The sequence below is a fragment of the Ips typographus genome, linkage group LG2 (assembly GCF_016097725.1).
Source record: "Ips typographus isolate SLU linkage group LG2, UJ_Ityp_2.0, whole genome shotgun sequence".
NCBI classification, from domain to species: Eukaryota; Metazoa; Arthropoda; class Insecta; order Coleoptera; family Curculionidae; genus Ips; species Ips typographus.
In genome coordinates this window covers 11194246-11221171 of record NC_138423.1, presented here as the reverse complement: position 1 = coordinate 11221171, position 26926 = coordinate 11194246, and the positions used below count along the sequence as shown (strand labels likewise).

Genomic DNA, 26926 nt, shown 5'->3' with positions numbered 1-26926 from the left:
GCCTATGCTACGTGCAAATATTTATTGATCCTTTGTGAACCGGTTTCGGTCCATCATCAGCGGAGGACCAAGTAAAACCCAAATGTTTCCACAACTAGATTCTTTCAGTTTTACAGATAAAAAATTAGATGAGTGTTTGTTAGTATGTTTATATTATGATAGAAAAAAAGCACCAATGACATAAATACGGTGCTAACTGATACCACGAACAATAGACTGTGATAATAGCAAAGACAACGCTTGTTTCTGATGGTAATCTGTGTCTCTGAGTGATTAGTACTATAGAGGGTGTCTCTAAAAGGTCTGTAAAAAATCCTATGACATATTCCTGACAGCAAAATAAGCCGATTTAAAGCAACTTACCTTAGTCCAAAATTGCTCCGTTTTCGAGATACAGGGTGAAGATAAAAAATAAAAATCTTAATTTTTGTTATTTATTGTACATTCTGTAGCATATTACTTTCAAATCTGGTAGCCAGAGGTTTTTTGAGATGCGAAACCCGAATTTGGACAAATTTCAGGTGACAGTGTTTTGGTACAGTATCGAACACTAAAAACTGAAATAACTTGATAACGGTTTACATAAGCGGTTCTTAGCAGAAGTATCTTTTTTGCTTTAAAATGTTTAAAACATCATTTTCTTAAAAAATAAATAAGAAAATTACACCGAGAAAAAATTTACGGTCACTTAAAACCATTAGAAGTACACTGTAAAGCGCTATCTAACGGCCGCAGTAAAAATGTGTCCAAATTCGCGTTTCGTGTCTCAAAAAAACCCTAAGAGGACCAGATTTGAAAGTAATACGTTACAAAATGTACATTATATTTAAAAAAATCGATTTTTATTTTATTTTTATTTTTGAACTTTACCACCCTGTATCTCGTACGCACGTATGGACACACTTGTATATGGGATTGGGCCACTAAACGGTGCCCAATACTTCTTATGAGTAGTGACCATATGCCTAGAAGGCTACAGCCTTCAAACTTCCTCAAGGTTGTAATTACCGAGCGGGTGGAGTGGGAGAATGGAGCTGCCCCGGGGGTCGTCCGTGATGGATCCAACTGGTTTACGGATGGATCCAGTAGAGGGGGCTGACGGGGGCAGGTGTCTGTTCTGAGACAGGCCAAACAGCGATGCACTTTGCATTGGGTATACACGCTACTGTATTGCAGGCTGAGGTGCTTGCGATCCTGTATTGTGGGCTAGAACTACTTTCGGGCCCGCGACAGGAAGACACAATTAACATTTGTTCTGACAGCCGAGCTGCCATCATGGCAATCAGTGCTGAGGTAGTGCACTCCAAATTGGTTCTGGAGTGCAAAACAACCCTGGAAAAGCTGGCCCAAAAGAACGACATACGTCTTGTGTGGTTTCCGGGACATTCCTGGAAATGAAGAGGCGGATCGACTGGCAAAACTGGGCACTCAGAAAGTGCCTGTTGGTCCAGAGCGGACTGTGGGGATCGCCAATAGCAGGGTGATCCAGTCGCTAAAATCTTTAGCCCAGCAGCTGTTGCAAGAACGCTGGGACTCCGCTATAGGTATGAGGCAGACCAAAGAACTCATCAGTGGCCCCTGGCCCCTCAGTCAAAAATACGAAATACCTGCTGGAACTAAGCACAGAGAACTTAAGGACGGTGACCGGCCTACTGACTGGCCACTGCCAGCTGTGCCGGCATCAGTACTTGATGGGTATACCCGAGGATCCTACTTGTCGAGGATGCTTGGAAGAGGAAGAGTCGGCAGGACACATCTTAATGTGGTGTCCAGCCTTCACTCGTTCGCGGACAGCATTCCTGGGTGGGTATTCTTGAAACGAGGAAATTTTCGGCTTCTTCTGTCACATTCTATCAACACTTCTCTTGAGAATTCCGTTCCCTACTTTCAAGAATGGCCCCCTGGGACAGTCAATAATGACGCCCAGGGCAATCAAGGAGCTAAGTCCTAGCAGACTCGTTGGCTTTATAAAGTCGACTGGACTGTTGTAGCTACCAACAACCGGGACAGCCTACAGGAGGCCTATATATTTCTAGGGCGCTGCCCCCTGGTTTACCAAACAAACAAACAACCCTGTATCTCGAAGACGGAGCAATTTCGGACAAAGGAAAATTGCTTTAAATTGGCTTATTTTGATGTCAGGAATATGTCATAGGATTTTGTACAGATCTTTTAGAAACACCCTGTATAGTGTCATAAAATAACCTAACCATAACATACTACGTAGACACTTCAACTTAAATTACAGTAATAGCTATTTTTGTAATCAAAAAGCTTTAAAATTTAGCAAACCAACAACGATTCTAACCTAATTTTGTCCTACCCTATAAAACAGGTGATGATGACAGTTCGCTAAAACAGCTACATAACCTTCAAATAATTATAATTGGTAAAGAACTGTGACGTGACAGAACTGTCACTAATTTTCTTGAAAAATGTTCTCGCCTATTCAGCTCAAAATCACATTTAAAACGTGCTAATAGAATGGAAATAGACACATTAGAGGAATGTTTTGAACTTTCTCCTATTAACGACAAGAATCCAGGTCCAGATACAGTTTTAAAATGTCATAATGTCAAATCAATTGACTGGAACAAAAATCTATGATAAATGGTAAGTCCAAATGTGCGACGTTTGTGTAAATCCCAGCACAGTAGGTAAGTTTGGCTAGACCGCCTTATTTTTGGCCAAGAAATTTCTGGATGTGTTGTACAGTCATTTCAGGGACACCCTGTATAACTTCAACACGCACATGGAACCTGGTAAATTACACAACCACATGTGCTGCTTTAAGTGTAGAATGTATTTTGACAAGTATAATAAATGAAACCTTACCCACTACAGGGGTATAATAAACCACCCTTGATCAAATTGAGAAAAAATACAAAGGTGGCACTCGAGCTCCATTAGAATTGACAAAATTAGGGTGTTTACCCATCCCTGATCCCTAGGGGGAAGCTAAAACCCACATTAACGGAACATATTTTCCTCTACGTCACTATAATGTAGGAGACTATGCCAGTCTACTTTTATTAGTTTATACCAATGTTAAATATAATGATAAAATCATCAAAAACTGTACCAAGTCTGCGTTTATACGTGAAAAAAGTGACACGTCACAGATTTATAGTCGTGACTAATAAAACTTCCAGATTTCAAATGGGACATCCGACTAATCTTGCGTGTCATCTGGGCAAAGAAGAAAACCAAAAATAACGGTCCTGTCTGCCTTTGAGACGATTTATATCCTGACACTTCATAGTGTCAGGCCCAAGGAAACAAATGGGAAATCTCGTGAGTAATTTTAGGAACATATTTTTAAATCGGAACCACTTAAGTTAGGGTAGCGGCGCTAGGTGTCGAGGTAAGCGTTATCGTTCAAGAGCAATTTTAAAGTGGAGCTGAAAAAGTTACTTCCGGTGGCTAATTTTAAACTTGGGCTGGTGTAGACTGGGACTGAGTTAGTCGGTGAGTCTCAAAATAACACGGCTAAATGCAAATATAGCGGGACAGAGGCGGAGAGACTTTTCTTTTTAAAATAAACTTTCGTGCGATATTATAGGTTTGTTCCAACCAGTAGTAATATTACCGTAATTTTAATGTCAAAACCACTTTTAAAAACTGATAAACTCATTGGAACGTTTTCAGAACTATTGGTAGTTAAACGACAGTAGTGACAATTTTTTTCTCAAAAAATCGGATTTTGCAGTTCAATTTATATTTTTATGGTAACTTGACTATGTTTGACTAGTGCGCCTTTTCAATGTTACCAGCTCAAAAATTGTTTTTCCAAAATCACGTGGAATGTAGATTTTACAACTTTTACCACTGTCAAAAGTGTGTTTTTGACTAGTACTACTTTGTCATTACAATGTTGCCAGCTCAAAAATTGCATTTTTATTCAGGTGACGTATATTTTACGGTTTCGGCTTTTCCAACTGTCTAAATTAAATTTAACGAATTTTAACAGTGAAAACTACATTTTTCTAATTTTGGCAAATAAAGTGACACTTTTCAAAACTGATTAGAGTGACAAAACGTTTTACTTTATGTAACTAGTTACATAAAGTATCACTTTATGTAACTAGTTATGAAAAGTTCATTTCATCACTCCCTGTTTTTATGCATTTCCGTAGAAACATATGGACGACATCCATCATAACATGTCGTTGTCACTGTTGATACAAGGTGCTATGAAAGTGAATATTTGTGTTAAATCACTTTAAAAGATGGTTTTTACCGCTTTTTGGTCAAAATTAGAAAAAATTATGTATGCAACACGTTTCGAAAATGTCTTATTGTGTAACTCATTCAAATTGTAGGACCTCGCTGCGCTCGTTACACAAACCTTCATTCGTTACACAAAATCGATCTTTTCGTAACTGGTTACATAAATAGCTATTTTATAATCACATGACTGTTTTTAATAATGTCACTTTGCCTGTACAGTGTTGCCAGCTCAAAAATTACCATTTTTTGGTTGAGTCTTGTATTTTACAATTGTTCCTTCATAACTGCTTAAATCCGATTTTAAACATTTTTGTAATTCAGACTACCTTTTTATGGTCACGTCAACAGGTACATCATTGAAAAGGATGTTTTAAACGCTTTCCAAAAATGCAAAAATTCAAGATGGCGGCCATGAGAATTTACAAAGTTATCATCCATATCTCTGAAACCAATGACCATAGATTTTTTCTAATTACATCATCGTGTTCTACGTAAAAAAGTGCCTTAGTGCCTTAATAATGCCTGAGTTTCAAAACTCTCTTTGGCTTTGTTAAAAAGGTGTAAGCAATTGTTTAAAATGCAGCTTCTGACGTTTTCCCAATTTTCCAGAAAACGGAAAAAGATAATTTAGTTTGGAAACCGGAAATAACTTTCACATAAAATTCTCCAAAACTTTCCCCATTTAACCGACTCTGTAGCTCTTACGGTTACCGAGATCCTAATACACGTAGAACCAATTTGGGACACATTGTATATCAAACGCTCGGGCAAAAATACATATAAAATTCAGGATATTTGATCGTTAACTGTGCCTGCGTATTTTATCAGGGTGTTTAACTATTAATGAATAAAGCATTCATAAAAAATTTAGAGTTTTGTGAAACTGGGTAAACGTTTCCCCGATCAGCAATTAATTTTACAAAATAAATCAAACATTCTCTGGCAGAGATTCAATGCAAAAACCGCAATATCCTGTTCCATATTGGCAATTCGATTTTTTGTGCAAGTTTTAGCTTCCCGTCTGAAAAAGCCTTACTCAAGACATGATCGGTACATTAATTTAATGATTATTGCTTGGCTAATAAAATCGATACATTTGCCAGTTTTTATTCGCCACCACTGTGGTAAATCCGCTTTGTAGTGGTTCGTTCACCCATCGGAACACTATACTTGACTTATAGCCTGTTTATTTTAGAAACAAACACTCATTTACCCACGATAAAAGGAAGGAACTAAAATGCCATTCTCGATTTAAACATGTACGTGCTAGTGCAAGTACAAGCGACTTATTTATACCATCAGTTTTCCGGATATCGGGGGTGGAAATAACGTCTACACTTTTGAAACATTCACGAACGCTAATGAGCTTTTCTATGGTTGATGAAACCTGTTAAAGATTTATTCAAGTCATTAAGTCCTTGTTTCCCGGATTGCCATTTCATGTAGGATTAGTTCATGAGGCGCCAATGTGGGATACCATACCCATACTATTTATATTCACGGCTGTATTGAATGTTTAACATTGATTAATGACGATTTAATGCATAGCATAGATGACTGTTCATTTTGGGTGTAGGTTTTGCACGAACAGTCGTTAACATTAACAGCCAGTACTTCCTATAGTCTGAAACCTTTAAGTGTGTTAGTAATTATTAATAGAGAAATTCCTAATTATATTCGTCGCTAAAACTAGGCCGGCGGCAAGAAGAAACTTAATTATAAAAAAAAATTAAAAAGTAGGTTACTATAGTTTATAATATGTGTTAATAACTTCCCATTTACTTGATTCATACTAACGGTAATTATATGAGTTAATGTTCGTATCATTACAATTATTGCAGATATTTTTACAAGAAGGTGATAGTGAAGACAGAAATAAATTTGATTAAATCAATTTATTATATTAATTAATTTTCAATTACTAGATGGTTCCATCTGCCTAAAATTCCATTTTATTTATGTAATTTTCTTCATTAATAATTGTTAGATATTTATTGTAATTATTTATTTATTATTATCTATCAACACATCTAATGTACAGTGTGTCCGGATTTAGTGTGTTTTGACAGGAAAACTCCATTTTCTGGCTAGATAGAAAAAAACTAGTACACATGTCTAGAGCTCGATTTTTGAATAAAGATGTTTTGCTTATTAAAATATCATATCATACCATTGCATTTGATTTTTTCGAGATATCTAAGATGAAAGTGCAATTTTCGTAAAAACGCCCTCTATCGAAAAGACCGAAAACTAAATGGAACATTGTTTTGGGACACTCTGCAGAACAGAAAATGCTTTTTAAAATGCCGCAAAAACAAAGTTTCTACGATTAGCCGTTTTCGAGATATTTCATTTCTTACAAAGCAAACTTTGGACTACTCCCACCACTTTATTTGAAGAGATAGAAAAAAAAGTTAAATAGGAAAATTCTTCGTAGAGAATAGGGGATTACTTTTATGAGATTTTTACCATACCTTTCCATTTAAATTTTAAGGGTTTTTGGACATTTTTCATTTTAGTTGTATCGTAACGACCCCTAGCGGTGGATTTAGAAAGCTGAAAATTAATTTCAGTAATTTCTCTTTGCCACATTTATAAATAAAAAAGATTATTTGGTTTATTGGGATACCCTGTACACTTCCTGACATAAAAATTAAACTTCCATGTATACTGTTTAATATTTACTATAAAGAATGTTGAAATTTGAAATTTTATTTATCATTTCGATTCTGCTTTGCTGTTTTATTGTATCTGCTAAGGATTTCGAGATATTCGCAATTGTGATCTATCAAAAATGGTTCAGAATTATATTTAGTTAAACAGAAGTTTATTTATAAAACTGACTTAAACACTTTTTAACTTTTAATAATGCAATTAGTATTAATAAGGTTTAATTTAATTTATCACTACTGTTTGTAATAAGTTTCTGTGTCTGGTGGTTTGTTTGTTCCAAGCAAATGTTAACCTTATCGACGTAATTTATAAATCGAGTTAGGGGCGGTTGTATAGGTTATGGTTAAACATCAATCTATAAGATGTCAATGTTTGAACTTCTAATTAAACTGGAGAGAAATTCCTCGTTATTGACATGCTTTTTGTAAAGATTAACTGTCAATTCTAAAATGCACATATATGTTTTAGTGAACTACAAGGTTAACTAAACTGTGTAACTTTGGTACTCTTAAGAAGGAAATTATATTTCAGATAAACTGAAGTTTTAAAGTTTAACCAAATCAAAAAGATCAAGAAATGCTAGCGTAAATGAGTAAGACTTACATTATCAATAGAATGATGATGCACTTTTCACATTGTACTTTTCCAATAACAATTGTTACTATAGGTAGATCTGCAATATCCAAGAAAATGACTTTTGCAAAGGAGTGCAATTGAGTAACCGGCAAGTTTTCCTGACTTAACCAACTTATTCCTATAGAATTATCTTAAATTGGCATAATTCCTAAAATTGAAGCAACGGCACAGTTTATATCATGAAAAAAAAATCATTATGTCTTTGAGAAAACCCTTTTTGAACTGACAATTCAAGATATCTTATTACTTTCCAATATCACATAACGTAAAAGTGTACTGCTGCTTTCATAAACTATAAAGGATCTGACTTGAAAGGAACAGGATGATCTCCATGTATGTAAGGTGTATAATATACATCCTGCAAACAACGAGGTACACAAAACAAAAAATAATGGAACGTTGTTGCAATAACAAACTAATCTACTTCAAAGTTTCAGTACCATTTGCGCCCTCAGATATCCCAGATGTTGAGTGTGCGACATTTTGTGAAGGTTTTTAGATGTAAACTGTGATTTCCTCAATATAAAGTTTCAACAATTTTTCAAGGAATTCCATCGCCACCAAATAAGACCCACCTACAGATGCTGTAATTTGTTTTGCTAGCTTCCGGATAATAAGCAATGTAAAACAAGTTGTAACCTGATAAAGGATTTGATGATGTTAATGAATTCATCCTCAATCCACCACGGTGGTCATAGACCAGCCATAAATCTTATGTCACCATTAACATATTATCTTTCCCAGACAAAAACGCTTATAATTATAAAGGATATTTTATTCAACCTGTTCGGTTATGTAATGGGACACATGTCTCAAGTAGTTTAGAAAAATCAGAGACAATTACGTATTTTCCATCGACCTTATATCTATACCAGGAAAGAATGGTACTAGTCAAGGTGAGAACAAGTGGTTTTAAACTGATTAGACTAGTTTTTTGTACTTGTTACTGCGTAATCGATGCAAATTCCGCAGCGCTATTTAATTTGCATTCCTCTGTAAAAGGTCTTTTTGCATAATCTGTACCGAAGAAGTGAAATTTATTGGTTTGTCTATTACTAATCCCATACGGATTATTTATTTGCTTTTCTAGGGTTTTGGTTCAGTTGCCGCGGTATTTCAGACTGCTTTTACGTTTTCGTAGCTTCAAAAGAATTTTAATTTGCCAATTTTCTCAATCTTATGCAATTTGATATGTATATTAAGTATGCGTCTTATTTGCTGATAAATTATCGCCGACCGAATGTACCTATTGGCGCAAGCACTAGTAATTTATCTTTCAGGCAACCCGTCGGAGCTGAAAAGATTAATAGCCACATTATCGTAATTTTATAGAATCTTGTACAAGTCTAGAAGTTTTTGCAAACACAAACTAAATAGATGAGTTTCAAAAACCCAGTTTCTTTAAATTTTTAGGCTTTAAGTACTAAAAAATAGACAATTGTAATATGCGACTGCTGGCTGAAAGCATTGGAATTCTTAATTATAACTTTACAAGCTTTCGGAATTCTCGGTTAAATTGCATTGATTTAAGCTCAATTAATAGCCTTTGAAGGTACTTACGTAAGTTTTTATTACTGCTAGAGTATGTACGAGCTGTATCAACTAATATTGAGACAAAATTAAATTGAAGCACAACGTTAAAAATCAACGACAAATGGTCTTAAAAAAATTCACTAATATTTTGATATTTGAATAATTGATTTGAGGCACTTTTCGGAAGGAAATTTATTCTGAGTCTTATATTCGCTTTAATTTATGCGAAACTGTCTGTATGACATTGAAGTAATTACTGAGAGGCCAAAAACGAATATGACATGGAGATCTGCAAATTTTTGTGGAATTAGACGTATGATTTTACTTTGCTTCAACATTTAGTGTTTGGATTATTCAGAAACAGACTGATTTGCAGTATTTTGCGACATTTACAGTTTCAGCACTGAATTCAAAATAACCTAATCCAGATACTCTCTCTCCAGTCTGACAACCGTAAATCCTCAATTTTTTGAAAAACGTACAGTGATTTGAAAAAATCTACGTGAAATTAATTTATTTTTACGAATTACTTACGATAACACAGACGTACCGGGTGACCCAATAAGACTGTTCCTCGACTATATCTCATAATCTCATTTTCTCAATATTTCAGGTTAGGAACGAGAATTTGAAAAACGGTTTTCACTGGCCTATTTGGATGTTATTTGGCTACACTTTCATAAAGAAAAAGTCAAAATCATTCAATTTGTTTTTTTTTTTTTTTTGGAATTTGAGTCATGGTGTCAAAAGTAGCCCCCTGGCGCAGAAAGATTCAACTAAATTAACTATATTTTGGTTGATTCTTATTGCCCAAGAAATGCTCTTTTCAACAGTACTGAATTTGTTAAAATTGGTCAAACCGTTAAGAAGTTAAAGCAGGTTATTGCAAAAACAATTCAACACCTCACGCCATCTTTGTTTTTGAAATAACAGAAATTTATTTTTTACGAAAATGATAGATAACTTGGTTCGCTTTAAAATAATGAGAAAAAAAAAAACTCTAGTTTATTGTGCAAAATTTATAGAAAATGCAATTTAAAAATTTAAGATGGCAGTTACGGCCTCTGGTGGTCATTTTTAGAACTTGAAAATATTTTCCAGCCATTTATGGCCGATTACATAGAGATATGGCCTTGGAACAGTCTTATTGGGTCACCCGGTACACATCAAATTATGATTTGTCGAAAAATTACTTTCATTCAATTTGTTAACGACCAAGAATGTTTCGATTTTGCTTTAATCTTAATTTGTGTTATGTGATTCTTTTTCTTCCTATTTTAATATTATAACAGATGTGCAGCATATCTTTCATGTAAAAAATATTACATATTTTTAGATAGCAGTCTCTTAAAACATCCATTCAGCTGCAATTTGCCTTAAAAAGCCTTCTAGATACATTTTTATCAATCTTTACTAACCTCCTTTGATTGATTTGATGCAAACTGAGAAACCGGAATATCTTCTAGATAAATGATTCTAATCGATATGCCAAATTAGACATTTTTAACTTGTTTCGTTTTTAACATATTTTAACTGAAATTGTTGTTTATTTCAATCGGCCAAGAGTTTATTTTTCATTTTCCTTATTACCTCTAATATTTAGTAAGATAATTTTGTCAATTTTCCATATTTTTATGTTAGATTGCCGATTGTTTGTGTGTTTTTACGTACATTTTTAATAACCTACATTATCTGGAGACTGGCCAACCCCTCTTTTTGGGCTTTTCTGTTTTTAACTAAAATAACTGAAATAGACATTTGATAGTAGTTTAAAAAATTAAATCAAAAAATGACTACTAATATAAACTGGCCACGTCAACCGGGACAGTGATTTTTTTGAGTCATTTTTAAAACCGTGCCATTTTGAAACATATCAAAATATTGGCTTTTTACTGATATAAAAAACTTTTGCTTCAAAGCACTCTAACTGCCTTATACAGGGTGTGAACGAAGCGCGTGCAAAAAGTGATGGCTACTTACTACTTATTACTTAAAGTAGTTTCGGCGACTACTTATGCTCTGGTAGGTACATAGTTGCAAGTTGCAACTGCCTACTGACTGATTAGGGTAGTTATTTACCATGGTAAGATTAATTTTCAAGTGATTTGCTTATTAAGAAACTAATCCAACCTAACTTAACACTCTATTCCCTTGACGTCCGGTATTTTGTGTTGTAGACAAAAACACCAGTTCAACTTGAAACTTATTCATTTGACATCAACGGTAAGAGAAACTAGAGTTGGGCACGCGGAAACATTCCGTCTTGGAAAGTTCCCATTTACCGTCATTTGTCAAGTGTCAATAATTGTCATTTTTACCTGTCAGTTCAGTCAGTACTCGTGTTTTTCACTGGGAGCAAAACTAGTGTAGTTGCATTCTATTCATTCATCAAATGTCATTAAAACAATAGGCCAATACACTATTTTTGCAATATGTTAAGATGATGAAAAGGCAATTGAAAGACAACATTGACAGTTTGACACACCAAATGTCAATGTTGTCAATGTTAAATGCGTCATATAACCATAAACAAAAAATGCTAATACAAAAGTTTCCGGTATCTTCCCGGAAAGTTTTGGAAGAAATATGAACAAACAACAAACTTTGTGCAATGTTGTGAACAAAGATGGCGCCATGTCTGGTCAGATCTGTCAATTGACGTCATATTTTTTTAAGGTGTATGTCACTTTTATGTAAGTTTGTTCTGTGACGTGTGCTAGCAAATTTGCCAAGTACAGTGAAGAAGTTTTTGAGTTGTTATCAGTAGTCAATATTCTCTTAACTGAAGTTTCTCGATTAAAAAATAATAATAATGGCTACAACTATACCACACAACATTTACGTATGTAACAAATGATGAAGTAATACATATTTTGTACAAAAATTAGAAGCAGGTACTTATTAAACTGTTTAACAGTTGCTGCGTTGTACCAGACGGTCAATGACACAGCTTCTGCAACCTTTTAGAAACAATTATTGAACCTAATTTGTAGTTGGATCGCTTTATTGTTGTTATTACATCAAACTTATTAGCTGCAAACATTTCACATATACTATCCTACAATCATAGTCTTTCACAATCAAAGGTTAATATGCAGAAGAATGTCTTAAAATAACAATAATTATGCTGAGGTTTGGCCACTGGCCAATAACCCAGCTGATATCCAAAGTGTTACAACCGTTACCTACCTGGTTAATTTACATTATCTGAATATCAGTTAAAGCTCAGATGGTTTATTTGATAGTTTGGCACAGCTTGTGGAAATTTACTTCAAATGCCTTTACTACTATTAAGAATCATCAAAAGCTTAACCATTACGATTTTTTTGATGTATTTTCTGAAATACTTTGCGGTTTCTTTTTACGTTATTATGGAATGGTGAGACCACCCAAGTTTGCTGATGATTTTTTCCGTTAGAGACTGTATTGTTTTACTGAACTTATTATTGTTTAAATTAAAATAACAAATTATGCCATGCTATACTAATAACAATAATGTTTCTAACAACAATTTAACTTTCTTACTTTTTTTAGATTTATAGATTTAAGATATTCTGATAATTTCTGTCATACGTCAAACGAGACGATTTTTTCCAAAAATTATATCCTCTTAAAGAGTGTACAGGGCGAGTCAACGGTAGAGTAAAGTTCATTATTTCATTAGGTTCGAAAAATACAAAAAAATGTTAAATACACGAAGTTTTAGAGAATATTGAGATGCATAGTTTAAAATTACTTTTGGATATACAGGGTGGTTCATAAAAGCGTGGCAGATAAAATATTCGTTTTTTTAATGGAAACACATTTTTAGATTCTCTATGGAATTTAAAAAGATTTATAATAAAAAAATTAATATGTGTTCATTTTGCTTCTAACTCTACGATCATAAACTATCTATCAATGTAACACATGATCACTAAGCGTAAACTACTTTTAACACTTTAGAACGTCCTTGGTTCTAGGTTCCGTCCAATTTAACGCAAGAAACAATGCTTGTATGTTCCCACTGAAAAAACATCTCCATGGAAAAAACTTAATAGTTTTTAGGATAAATTAGTATATTATTATAATAAGTATCTTATCATGAGATCCGTGTCAAGAATTTCCTCTGACATTGTTGTACCCGAAATTACCACCGTGAAATCAAGGTTTGCTTGTTACAGTACTTGGAAAATTATTAAACATCCTGACTATCCGAAAAGAAATATTAATAATAATCAGATGGATTGAATCGATTTCAAATTATTAAAGCGCGGCACGATACCCAACATGTTATTAAAACGCATTAGCCCAGAAATTACAGGTTGGGAATTTAAAAACTGGTTTTGCTTTCAAATTGTTTATAAAAAAATGCATACTGAATTTAATCCATAAACATACAACCTGATCAAGGAGCACTGTGTTAAACCACTGTATGGTATTGACACACTTAAGGAGAAAACAATTTTTGTCACGCTAAAATAATAATAATAAAGAACCACAGCATTTTTGATTACTCACTTTCCAGTTTGCGAAACATTTGCATAACTTCTTTTGTTTATTTGGGTGTTCTATGTATGATTAATAGTTTTGAAAGTGGGTTATATGACAATTCATTTTCTTTTTTTTTATTTTTGCACTGCTGGAGATTGTAAAAATTGTTGTATTCAACCAAGAACCCCAAACACTCAAAGAAGTTCAAGATTTTACTCAAAGAAAGTTTAAAATATCAAAGTTCTTCTCAAATTTGTTCATTTTCAAGTGGTTCAGAGCATTTTTCATTATTTGCAATACTATGTACAGCACTTTTGTCATCGTTATGAAATTACTCTAAAATTCAGTTTCTTGTTCATCTACAATGTGGTAAAAGTGACAAATTCATCCAGTTTGGTCGAAATGTGTTTGCAATGTTGCCTAACTGACATATTCTACTAATTTGGTTCAAGTGTGCTTGCAATGATGCTAAACTGACAAATTCGTCTAATTTTTGAGTTTGCAGTTGGAATTTAAGAAAAATAACATCTGTGGCCCTTCTACGCTTTCGTATATTCCAAACATGCATCGTTAAGTTTCCAAATTGAATAAAAATTTTAAATTTTTTGGAAAAATCTATCACTGGCGCAACAAAAAAAAGTTTGAGGGGGTAAAATAACAAAAAAAAAAATATCACACATCAGCACCCTGTACTTCTTTAAAGAAGTCCCGAAGAATTGAAAACATTATGTTTATAAAAAAAAAAAAAAATAGTTCCAAATTTTGCTAAAAGGTTTGAAATATTATAAACTAAACCTTTTTCAATGGTTATGTGACTTTTTTGCTGCAGTATTCAGCTGAAAGAATATTTTTAAAACTCAATTTGAAGTCTTGAAAATATGTTGCTAAAAAAGGTTACGTATCGTTTTCGTACAAATACTTAGGTTTAACTTGAAGACAATAATATTTGATTTTTTCTTGCAAAGCTTGTCTGGATGTCAAATACTGTTAAACTACCTGATATTTAACAGAAAATTGTAGATCCAGCAAAGCTCATCTTCTTGGGTATCCAATTTCTCTATTTTATTCTACTCTATATAAAACTCTACCCTACCAAAAAGTGTTTTTTGTAATTTTTTCAATTTTGAGGTACACTATGACAATTTGTGCAGGGAATTAGTCTCATATTACATATACTTCTTAAAAGAAAGAATTGAGAATTATTTCTATGAGATGACAAAATTGCATGCTTAAGATTAGGTTATTGTGGAGAGATTGAGGTAGTGTAGAGAGTTTTAGTCAGGTTATTGTAGACTAAAATACAAACTAGATACGGTTTATGCCTTTTCTATTACCATTTCGCACTGCCATTTTTTTTAAATACTTGACATTAAACCAGTCAATCTCTGTAATATAAAAACAAGTAAAAAAAATGTTACATAAAAGTCTGTACGTTGTTATTACATGGTTTTAAGTAACATTTTTATAAAAGTATGACCACAAATATTCATTAGCATATTGATTACTGTTTTGCTTACAATTTTCATGAGTACTATTGTTGCTTTTTAAACTGTAAAGTGATTGACACGCTAATTAAAATTCCTCATAATTTAGCCTGAGAATCAAATCAACCATAATACAATAATGATTGACAATAAACGCAGTGAACATAACAGGATAGAACATTATCCAACCGAAGTGTTACGGTCGGTTGTGTATCAAAAAAGGCAAGGTCACTATCTCGCAAAAAAAAACTGTAATTGTACACAATGTGGACTACTTTGATCAGAAAGAATAGACAATTGTACGAGAAGTAACTGTTGCTGAATTCCATTGGAACTCTGCTTATGTATTCTTGGAGAGTATAGTGTATGTAAGCGGTAGTTGTGATTTAGGTGAATATGTAGCATGTATAGACATTTAGCCTACTTAGTATGGTTTGTTGCGAATCTCAAGCTAATATTTATTGATCCTTTTTAGGTTTGAATGTTCTACTATGATCTATGATAGCTTTACTATACTATTTAACCACCAGGATACATGTAGTCACGACAGCCGCACTGTAGTCTAGTCTATGAATAATGTTAGAAAAGCAATTGAATACATTTGAATTATTCATTATATAGCAAATTAGAAAAAACTCAGACGATATTCTCTCGATACACTCGTATGTAAATTACTTACAGCAGACCTTGTTCTTGACGTTACCATATTACAGTAATCCTCAAAAGGATTCTGAACACGTTTTGTTTAAATAATGCATACGACGTTTTGCCTCAATTACTTAACACAGAATTTCGTCAAGTACGTGCCAGTTCGTTTTTATTAGTTACACAGATGTGCAAGAAATTAACCAGAGTCATATCATAAAATAAGATAAAATTGTTGTTTCGATCGAAAACCATTGACACAGGAGATCTCTTACTTAATAGTTATACAGGTATAATTTAAAAACTTATACATAGGACACCGAGTACTAGACAAAAATGGCAAAATTCGTAAACAAATGTGCGGCAGTTGATTACATGACCACTGCATCAGAAAGAGTACCTAATTATTGCTATCCTGTAACTAACGGTCAAATTACGTCATATCCGTTTCGGAAAAATGGCACATGTCACTATCTTTGTAAAGCTTCTTATCACTAGTTTTCTATGTATCGTTTTGAAGTTTCTGTAACTGTATTTTTTTTGTTGTTTGAAAGAAATTTCACATTTTTGTTATTCACTCTACCAAAAGAAATAGGTTAATAGCCCAAAAAGCTTTTATATCCCATAATTTGAAGCTATTAAATAAAAATGAGACATATACACCATTTTCAATATAATTATTGACAGCCTTCAAAATCTCAAGAAGTAGAGATAGTCAAAGACTTACTAACTCTTCCGGATATTCTGACAATGATAGAGGAAGTTTTTGGTATATATTTTTTAATTCTTATTTAATATGTAGATTAATAATGCTGTTTATAGTATAAACATTAATTATTCTGTAATATATTTTAGTTGAAAATATTTTGTATAATATTATTGAAAGCTACTTATTATACTTAAAGAGCATAAAATTTTAGAAAATTTCTATCTCGAAAAAATTACAAAACAATTTAAAAAATTTCAAGAAAAAGTGAATAAGTGCATATTACAAGTTTAAAAAAAATGTACTTTACATTTTTCTTGGGACAGAGAAAAATGGCAGTGATGACGTTAACTGTGACGTCATATTGAATTTCACTTAGTTCTCAAGATTTTCCTTAATATTTTGTGATGAAGCAATCGTTCGTTTCTGACATTTCCCCGTGCTCAGTGCAGAAATGTTTTTTCTCTATGAATAAATTATCAATATCTTTTTTATGAGAGCATTTGACAACATGGCATCAATAAGTTTTTAAGGTTAATTAATACCCATGTATGTATAACATAAAACCTACTAAAATGCATACGTTGTAAATACAAAGCAAATGCAAATATATAATATAATTACTTACTTCGAAAACTTCATATACCTTTTGTAGTTTTAACGATCACATCGTCAAAACCCAGCCCAAAACAACAAGAAAACTATAAAGAAGCCCTGAAAGTTGATTAACCCTATAGAAAGTATACTAAAAGCATTTTATACGTTTATAGTTGGGATTATGACAGTTCTGAAGTGTGATGGTTAGTTTGACATTGTCCGTCAAAATTCAGTTTATTTATACTCATTTACACTGTTTTCATGCATGTTTTGTAGCTTTATAGCTCTATGAAAAGGATTTTTGACAGTTGCCACATTTGTGACACATCAAGCTGTTTCCAAAATTGACAGCCACACGTCACATCGTCAAAATCCAGCCCAAAATACTAATTAAACTATAAAGAAACCCTGAAAGTTGATTAACCCTATAGAAAGAATATTAAAATAATTTTTTACGTTTATAGTTGCGATTCTGACAGTTATGAAGTATGATGGTTAGTTTGACATTGTCGTTTGATCTGTCATTACCTTAATAACTGTCAAAATTGTATTAATAAAGTTAAAAAGTGCCGTTCAGCTTATTCATACTCACTTACTACTTTCATGTATGTTTTGTAGCATTATAGCTCTAGGAACAGGATTTTTGACAGTCGCCATATTAATGACAGATGAAGTTGCGTCCAAAATTGATAGCTACATGTCACATCTGTCCAAACCCAGCCCAAAATAACAATAAATCTATAAAAAATCCTGATATTTGATTAACTCTATAGAAAGTATTATTGTAATCATTTTATAGGTTTATAGTTATAATTATGTGATTTTGATAGTTTTGACGAATGATTGTTAATTTGACATTGTTATTTGGTCTGTCATTACCTTGACAACTAAATTATATCCATAAAACTATAAAGGGCCAATCATTCATCTTAAAGGTGAAACAGACGTTTATTCATTTCGTTTTGCACCTGAAAATATTCCATCAACTCAAAAATGAGCTGCTGTTCGCACTTACTGTGATACTTAGGCATTTTCGGTTACCGAAAATATCAAAATTACAAATACAACTACTAAAAATAAAAACTAAATCAGTAATACAAATTACTGCCACAAAAAGATTGAGAAAACTGTCAATAAGTGTCAAAAAATCAATACTGATAATTTTCAATGGCGTCGTAAAGTGTGAAGTCATTTGACAGTTTGTCACGTGACACCGGTTTGTTTATTAAATATGTTGATCAGATGAGACATTGTCATACTACAGCCCCAAACAAACATTAACAAATTTAAAAATTTGTAAATAACTTCCATCGCTCTCCGTTCACCTGTAATAGAAAAGGAACGACAACTATTACGTCACTGCCACTAGCCCTGAGACAAACTTTATTTAAAATTCAGACAATGGAATTTGGAAAAAACACTTGAGCATACAAAAAAATTATCGATATTGAAGTTTTTCAAATGCAAAGCTATACTTTTTATTTTATATTTGGAATTTACATGTAATTTTAAGCAATAAAAGCGATTACGTATTTATTTTATATCAACTATTTGGCTATAATGTTGGGTTAGGTTAGATGTATTGGTAGAGGCAGTTCTTGATATTTCCAATTACATATCTAATAATTACTGTCAAGGAATTGATGGATTTCGAACGTTTTATATAAACCAAGATTTTTCTTTTTTTAGTTTACTAATATTTATACCGTCAATAAAAACCTATTCCGCCAATATGTTATTTTAAAGTTATTTGTGCACTGCAACAGTTGCAAATTGAAGACCAAATATCAAACTTCATTTTATTAATGTGGTAAAAAACAAGGATTCATTGAAAACTGACAAATAAAAGAAAATATTTTCGGTAAATTAATGATATTTTAACGAAGAAGCAATGTTTACCTAAAATTGTTTTTAAAAAATTACCGAATATGAGAATTTTTAAAGAATATTTTCCATTTTATTATTCTCGAGAAATTTACATAAAATTGCTGAAAAAAAGGAAAATAAAAAAAGAAAATGATTTTATGATACAAAATATCACTCCGATTCAGAATTCCCTTAGACTGGGCATAGTTAACAAAATGGAACGGAGAAATTTCCGATCAATTACGGGACATTCTATGGCGAGAAATCCAACGATTTTAGGTATTATGGGGGAGGTTAACCCCTAAAATATAAATCTGAAAACATGTTGCTTTTAAAAAAGTTACCAGAGCCTTGAAAAAATTACAAAATTACATCTTTACGCTTAGTCAAACTAAACAAGGAGCCACACTAAATGGAAAAGCTACAGACCAAGAACGTTTATCATCCTGCCTTCTGAAGACATTTGAAATCATTTTAAAGAATCTAATAGAGTATTATTCCTGGTTTCAAACGGGTTTCAGAAAAGGTCAAGAAATTCCAAATACTCTGGCATTGCTTTTTAAAAACAGAGCCAAACAGTTATAGCAGTATTTCTTAATGTAAAGTCAGCATACAATAATGTAAAATTACAGCAAAATGATAATATTGAAACTTTCTAAAATCTCATCCCTGTTTTTGCTAAAATTCTCAAGCACAAAACACATATGAAAGAAAATAGGGAATAGCTAATAAAACTTGAACTTTTTGCTTAAGTTTTTTAAATGACTAAATGAATCTATATATGTAAAATCAATGCATTTGTTTTTGCATATAAAATATTGTAGAAAAGGAAAAATGCAGGGATAGATAAATTTTTCAATATTTTTTTTTACTCGTTATCGAAATTTTTGGACTAAAAAGAGTAGAGAGTATTTTTTAACTTTTTAACTAAATATAAATTTGTATAACTGGTGAAGCAAATATACCCGTATCATATTTTTCAAAAGAAAAAAATGCAAAAAAATTTGGACATGTGAATAATATCCATTCGAATAACGTATGGTTAGTCGAACTTTTTACGGTTCATTATCTGGGATTTTTTAACGAAAAAAATTATAAAAAAATCTACAGTCTTTATATACAAAAGTTATTATATTTCAGTTATTACATTATGGGGTTGGCGGGTCTTCACTGTTACTAGAAGCACACTGTCACAATGTCAACACTGTCGCAAAAATGCTGTTTTATTCTAGGATTTGTGATAGCATGAACCATAAAGAGAATTGTGAATCTTCCAGCTCTAAAACCTACATACATATAACTTCAGTTTCTGTCTCCCAGTATTCCTTTTTCTATTCTGATTTTAGGTAATTTTTTTCTTCATCGCAATTATTTTTGTCTCCTTTTTGGTGGATAGAGAATATGTCTTCACATTTGGAACAAGGTTCTCACAAAGCACGAAATACTTTTTTAGTCTTACATTGAAATATTTCTCTCAGACTGTTTCTTCTAGTCCTGGTGCTCTGTTTATTTTTTTCAAAGTTGTACATGTCTCTTTAACTTCTGACACTATTATCACGAAACTATATTTTCGTTTGTTGTTATGCAAGTGTTCAAAATTTGAATTGTTTCTGTGTTGTCTGTGCATAATCTGCCTCTGAACAATGATTTAAGAAATACCAATGAGGCCAGACTATTCTGCTAATAATTTTGTCCATGTCCATGACCTGCTGTTATAGCTTTAACACACTTCTTTTTTTATTGCAAGTTGCAGTGTTAAATTGGCATTCAAATTGCACAATGTTTTTTGAAATTTACTGTATTGACGTTAGCCAGTACGTGTGCGCGTATCATTGCAACATATCCACCACAAATCAATAGACCAAGCATTATTTTATTATTTTGGCATTTTGGCGATCAGTTCTGTCCCATTAAACATATTAGTGTCGGCTTGTAAAACGGTGAAGGCCGTTATTGGTAGGTAACCACAACCGATAAACCACAAAGATTGCATTTACAAGTTGCGCAAATTATGATGGTTTCTGACTTGATTAGATTGAATTTGTGTGTTCCAGTGGGTTGAATTTGTGCGACAGTAAGAACCTAATAAAATGTGACTATATGCCACACATTTATTTTCTTTAAGTCAGTTAAACGGGTACCAAACTATCCTTACGTTTATGCGATTTTAAAGACCGGTTCGGTGGAAGAAAAAAAAAATAAGCGTGAAAGCTGAAAGAAAACTTGTCCGGATCGAATGTAGACTTATTTGGGCCCTCTGGCCAAACACTTTCAAACCAAATACAGCCTTGACCTTCTAGTTTTTCGAACCACTATTTTATTAACTGTACACACTATTTGACCATAATCATATTTATTGAATTAACATCTGCTGCAGAAGTTAGAATCCGCGAAGCGGAAACAATAACAGTTCTTTATGTGACATGTGCTGGAAAGTTTCAAATCATACACCCGGTTTATAGCATTTCCTTAAAGTAATCATTCCTGGGAAAAAGATAGAAAATGTTACATTGAAGTAAATTATAAAATAGTGTGAAATACAGCTGTGAATCGTCTTATTAAGTATGTACTTAATAAGTTTACTTGAACAATTTAGTTACAGACAATTTTATTTTAATTAACCTGTTAACGACAACCAAACATTGTAACTGGAGAAATCACTTAAAAAAAGTGAAAATGTATCATCACGCTCATTTTTTAACGAACTAGTTTAATTAACGTTAAAACATGTAAAATTGGAATATTAATCCACCTTTCAGAAGTGTTGAAATAACCACTTACAGCAAAACTAAAATCAGACACTTTCCTGTAACTGATTCATGTTGTGCTTGGTTTAATTATCTGAAAATCTATTGAGTCATTAATAGTCAATATAGTGAGTAGGCCAACTGTTTAGCATAAGTTTAATTTAGCAGGAATGCTATAGAAGATTATTTTACGTGTATTTATGTTAGAACGGCCAGATGACATTTTATTGAAACGTTTAAGTAGGTTGTACGAATAATGTTTATACGTTGTAATGGAAAGTATTATGTGGTCTTCATTGGTGAGAACCCTGTTCAGTTTTGTTTATGTTCATACATTTGTTTATACTTTGATGGTTGTTGGGAAAATTTTATGTATTTTCATCAGAAAACTTCCTTATTAACACAGTAAATTTTTGATTACTATAACATTTTCTTGTTTAACAAATTAATTGCTGATGTCAGTTGCTATATCTCAAAAAAAGTACTGAAAAATTAAAATTATTTAAGTAAAAAAATAATACGCAGATTATTCACAATGTCTTCTTTTTCTTTCAGATTTCTTCATTACTATTCCGATGATTTCTAATGAACAACATCAAACAACTATGGAATAATCAAGTGTTTAATTAAAACGTAAGTATAATATTAGTTCGTATATTTAAACGGTTGAAGTGCAATAATTGAAACACTATATTAGAACTACGGTAATTAACTTATCCCACATAACGTAAAAAACTGCGTTTCAATGCATATAATTCGGGAAGCTTAGTCTGAAATGTCGGAATTTGTAGTTTATTTACAAACAATAACGTTTTTTGGTAATTTACAGGACAAAAAAAAAATGAAAATTCGTAAATCTTCGAGCAAAAAGAATCAGGAGGTAGCAAATAACCCGTTTGTGCATTAAGAGACCGAGACGGAAGTGGCCATCTTTGTCCCCCACATTCGCTTACTGCGCAATTGACTGAAACTTCCGAAGTTAGTCGTAAAACAGTTTTGTTTATATTTGGTGGTATGTGAAGTTAGCTAAAAACCGCAAAGATTTGTTGTTTTTGTTTGTTTTGCTTTTCGGTCCGTTAATGGTTAATTTTTGCAAACTTAAATTAGTTGAATTATTATTGACGAGTGGATTTGTGAATAGTGGGCAACAGCAGATTGATTATCGTCACTGATTTTCTGACAGTTAATTGCTATTGCTCCTTCCTGCTATATTTTTTTATTCATTGGCGTAAATAAATTCAAATCGACGGTTTTGCCGTGTATATGACGTGGACGACTTTCAGCAGTTTCATTGGCTATGGCTGTCTGATGTTGATAGCATCTTCCGACCATTGGACACGGTTCATCATTGCGGTTGGTCCTGGGGATGATGAATTCTTCGCCGTTCTTTTAACAGCTCCCTTTGAGCCTGCGTCGCAACTGGCTTGCTGCCAGATTTTTGTTTAGAGCCTTTTCCTGTTCGGATAATCCTACTAAGGAGGCAATCACCTCCACGTATTATAGTTATAATCATAATTATCAGTTCTGGTCGAGGTTTTCGGTTCTTCGGGCACCTTATTGTACTGAAAAATCTTTTAATCATAGGAAACACTTCTATATTATGCCCTTGGAGAAGACTGATATTAATTGTCATGCATTTGAAATGGAGTCACTTAGGAGGTACCCAGGTAGAGTTCAGATTTTCACGGATGCTTCCAAGGATACAGCAGAAACCTTATAGGCATTTCCCTGGGACTTCGAGGGGATATGCACTGGGGAAATCCTGGCCATTTGGAGGAGGTAAAGACCCTTAACATTTGACGAAGTGTCATATACAGGGACAGCAGAAGTGCCCTCGCAGGTATTGTGTCTGTTCCTGATCCTGGAGATGATCACATCACTCATCTGCAAAGTCTGGGGAGACTGCATGTGGAGGAATTTGACATCGGCCTGGCATAGATTCCCGGCCACACCGGGATTGAGGGAAACGGTATGGCGGATTACCTGGCAAATAAAGGGAGATTCAGTGCAGACTAACTCGACTTTCAACTTGGATATAGAGAATATCTCCCTATAATTAAGAAGCAAATATGGGAGCGTTGGACTGGGCAGTGGAAACGCATCTCATCCACAAAAGGGGCCTTGTACGCTGAATTGGTGGAGAAGCCTTTGAGGACGTCATTGTTCGTGGGAGGAAAGCACCTGAAACGTAAAGAGATTACAACCCTAAACCGATTGCGTAGTGGACACTGTCTCTCCGGTACACCTCCACAAGATTGGAGTTAAACCGGATCCACTGTAACCAAATGGGTACAATACATCACCTACTTTTTGAATATACTCACAACACTCCGGAGTAAGATGAGCTTTACTCAGCTTTTCAACATTTCAACCCCTGCTGCCCACAGAGGCACCTTTCGGTGTGTCATCTATTCTGTTCTTCCCCCTTCTTACCGCCTCCCACACAGTAAGCCTTCTTAATTCTGCTCACCTTAAGCTGTAATATGTAACGTAATATTTAAACAGTTGAAGTGCAATAATTGAAACACTCTATTATTATATTTATTAATTAGATACCAAAGAACTACGGTAATGAAAAAACTGTGTTCTGTGAAAACCGGCAACCCCGTTTGCCCTTTTACCTGATTCAAATTTCATTTGTTAGACAAATTGATACTGGGTTGGACTTCCGTTTTTCTTGGAACAATAAACAATTTCTGCTGACAAACGTATTACCCATATGATTTGTCATCGACGTGATTATTATTATTCGGCATTTTCAATGGACTTCGATTCCTTACCTTGCATGAATGACTACGTTTACACCGATCAAACCCAACCAAACCAATTTACCAATCAAATATTGAACAAATCTTCAGTTAGTTTCAATTGTCTGCCTGTTATTAACTTTACACTCATCTATACAGATTAATTGGAAATAATCTTAAAACGTTTACGACTATCTGCTGTTGAGAATATCCAAGTTAAACACAGCCATAAATTAACTATTTGCACTTTCCCTGTTGAAATTCCTGTTATGTACACCGTATTAGTCACTTTTGTTTAAACCGAGTAAATGCCATTTACGGATGTATCCTATCTTTTTGCAAATGGCAAATATTGATAAATCAGTCTAGTGTTTGCCATTGAGTTAATTGAGTGGATGTGCAGAAAAAACCTTAAGTGAAAACAATGTGGTCTTATGGTTGCTGAACCATTGTGAGTTAAGTGAGTGAGTTCATTGTTTAACGCAGATTTATGCAAAGTCATATAAGGTATTTATGGTTCACTACTGATTAAATTGTCCATTAAATACAAATCGTGTACAAATACGTTGAAGGAATAACTTGAAAGGTGTGTCTCTGGGTTTTAATCTTTTAATAGAGATAGGTAGCTAAACCTGACTTAAATTTAGAAAATAAAGATTTAATCTGTAGTAGTAGTACGATGTCAACACGTTACCACTCCTTTAATAAAAATATTTCATTTCTTTACTCTCCATTTATAAATAAGGTATACAGGGTAGTCTAGTTTTAAATGTCAGTCTTTCTTAGGAACCGTTTTTCAGAAAATTGACATAATGCATGTTAACTTATTTTTTGATGGGTTATCGAATGGTGAATATTATTGACACTTAAAACTGGATCACCCTGTAGTTTCTGACGATCGTTTATTGTAACAAAAGCAGAACTTTGAAGATAACTAGCTATCCTCGCCGAAACTTTGGCAAATCTTGACAATAAACAAACGTCAAACTTTATACAGGAAGTTATTAAATGACTTTAAAATTGTTTACGAATATTACACCTGAAATGAAAAGTCCCACCATCAATTACCCAGCTTTTAATTCATATTTATTAAAAGGCACACACGTGTATCGGTTACCCATTGGGCGGTCTCAAGTCTACTCTATACCATATACCAAGAAAAGTAAAGAAACAAGATAGAAGATAGCTTTACCGTTTCTCTTTTAACACCACTGACACATTGGCCGCGAGGCATTCCACGATTCAGGTTCTCACAATGAATACCTACCTATAGGTAGAACCACCTAGTGGTTCCCACATGTATGGGCTTTGGCGGTTTCGCTTATAAGTTATCATGGTGTCTTCTCTTTTCTTTTTTTCGTTCCTGCATCGCTGTAAGGCAAGACGTTTCAGTTCAAGTTAATCAGACAGGTTTCTGTCTTTTTGAATCAATGAAAAGTAGATCGAAGTTTTGAATGTGTAATTTTACTGTAAAATCTCTCACAACTATAGTCTATCCGGCGAACCTACGGAGTAATAAAAGCGAAAATTAGGAGGGGTTGACCCGCCCCGTCCATTAGTATTGGTCTATATCCGGTCCGTTTTACAATATAATATCTTCTTCTCTCTCTAATATAAGGACTCTCGGGTCTCATGTCTCAATTCACTTTTACGTACCTGTTTTACAGTGTAGGTAATGCGGACCGACCAAAGTTGCCGCCCATCGAATTTTATTACTCCGTAGGTTCGCCGGATAGACTATAGTAAATCTACTTACCTGCAATACAATAAGTTCACCGAATGTACGAAGTAATAATAAGTCTAGATTAAGGGAAAAACTTTGACCTTTTGAAAAATTTTATTAATTTGACTCTTATTATACTATTACTTTTATTATTGTCAAAATTTCAAGAAATTTGCAAGCGTTTTTTAGTGATGATCTTGGTCACGCCCTTTTTTTAGTCAGTGCCGCCCTTGTCCTAAAGTAAACCACGCCCATTTTGTTGTCAAACAAGTCCCTTTTCCTTGTATAAGCTCCGCCCACTTTCTTTTACCACGCCTGCTATTGATGTGAGAGCAATTTAACATCGCCTATATTCTGAGTTTTGCCTTGTTACAATAAAAATAACCCTCTCTTATTAAAATACGAGTCTTCTACTATAAGTCTTCATTATTAGTAACTTTAAAAAAAGTATTTTTGGCGTCTTTGCTCTCATATCCACTTACTTCAGCCACGCCCCTTTTGCCAGGCCACGCCTTATTCTATCCACCTACTCTACGCTTTCTGGTATAAGCTCCGCCTAACCTACCACGCCTATAAATATTAAACCACCAATCAGAAGTTCGGTACCATCATTTCAAGTCAATAAAGCCGCATTTTGTTTACTAATGTAAAACTTTATCGGGCTACGATTACAGGGTGAAATATGTAACAATTTTGTTTTATTCAGAACTTTTGAGCACTTGATTTTGCGGTCTGTTACATTATTACGTCATTTGACAGATAACATTTGGCTGTCAGCTACTGATTCGTCTTTTGTTCTGTTCTAAATCTGGAAACTGTCAAATTCAATCCCATAGAGCCCAAATAGAGGTACAAAACAACGAAAT

General features: G+C 33.4%; 1 protein-coding gene and 1 long non-coding RNA gene across 7 annotated transcripts in view; both read left to right on the top strand.

The window, feature by feature from the left end:
* Positions 1-26926, top strand: part of LOC145724509 (uncharacterized) — a 55450-nt gene that overhangs the window by 10120 nt on the left and 18404 nt on the right. For 3 of the 6 annotated variants that reach the window (XM_081972836.1, XM_081972835.1, XM_081972831.1), the window contains exon 2: positions 22146-22223. The gene's annotated coding sequence lies outside the window, so the exon portion shown is untranslated. Of the gene's footprint in view, positions 1-3152; positions 3295-22145; positions 22224-22419; positions 22569-24690; positions 24845-26926 lie in introns of those variants that run through there. The other 3 variants (XM_081972832.1, XM_081972833.1, XM_081972834.1) reach the window with 3 other exon arrangements.
* LOC145725335 (uncharacterized) lies at positions 2367-2856 on the top strand. The gene is made up of 2 exons (XR_014177228.1): positions 2367-2657; positions 2716-2856. It is a non-coding gene; the product is annotated as an uncharacterized LOC145725335 (long non-coding RNA).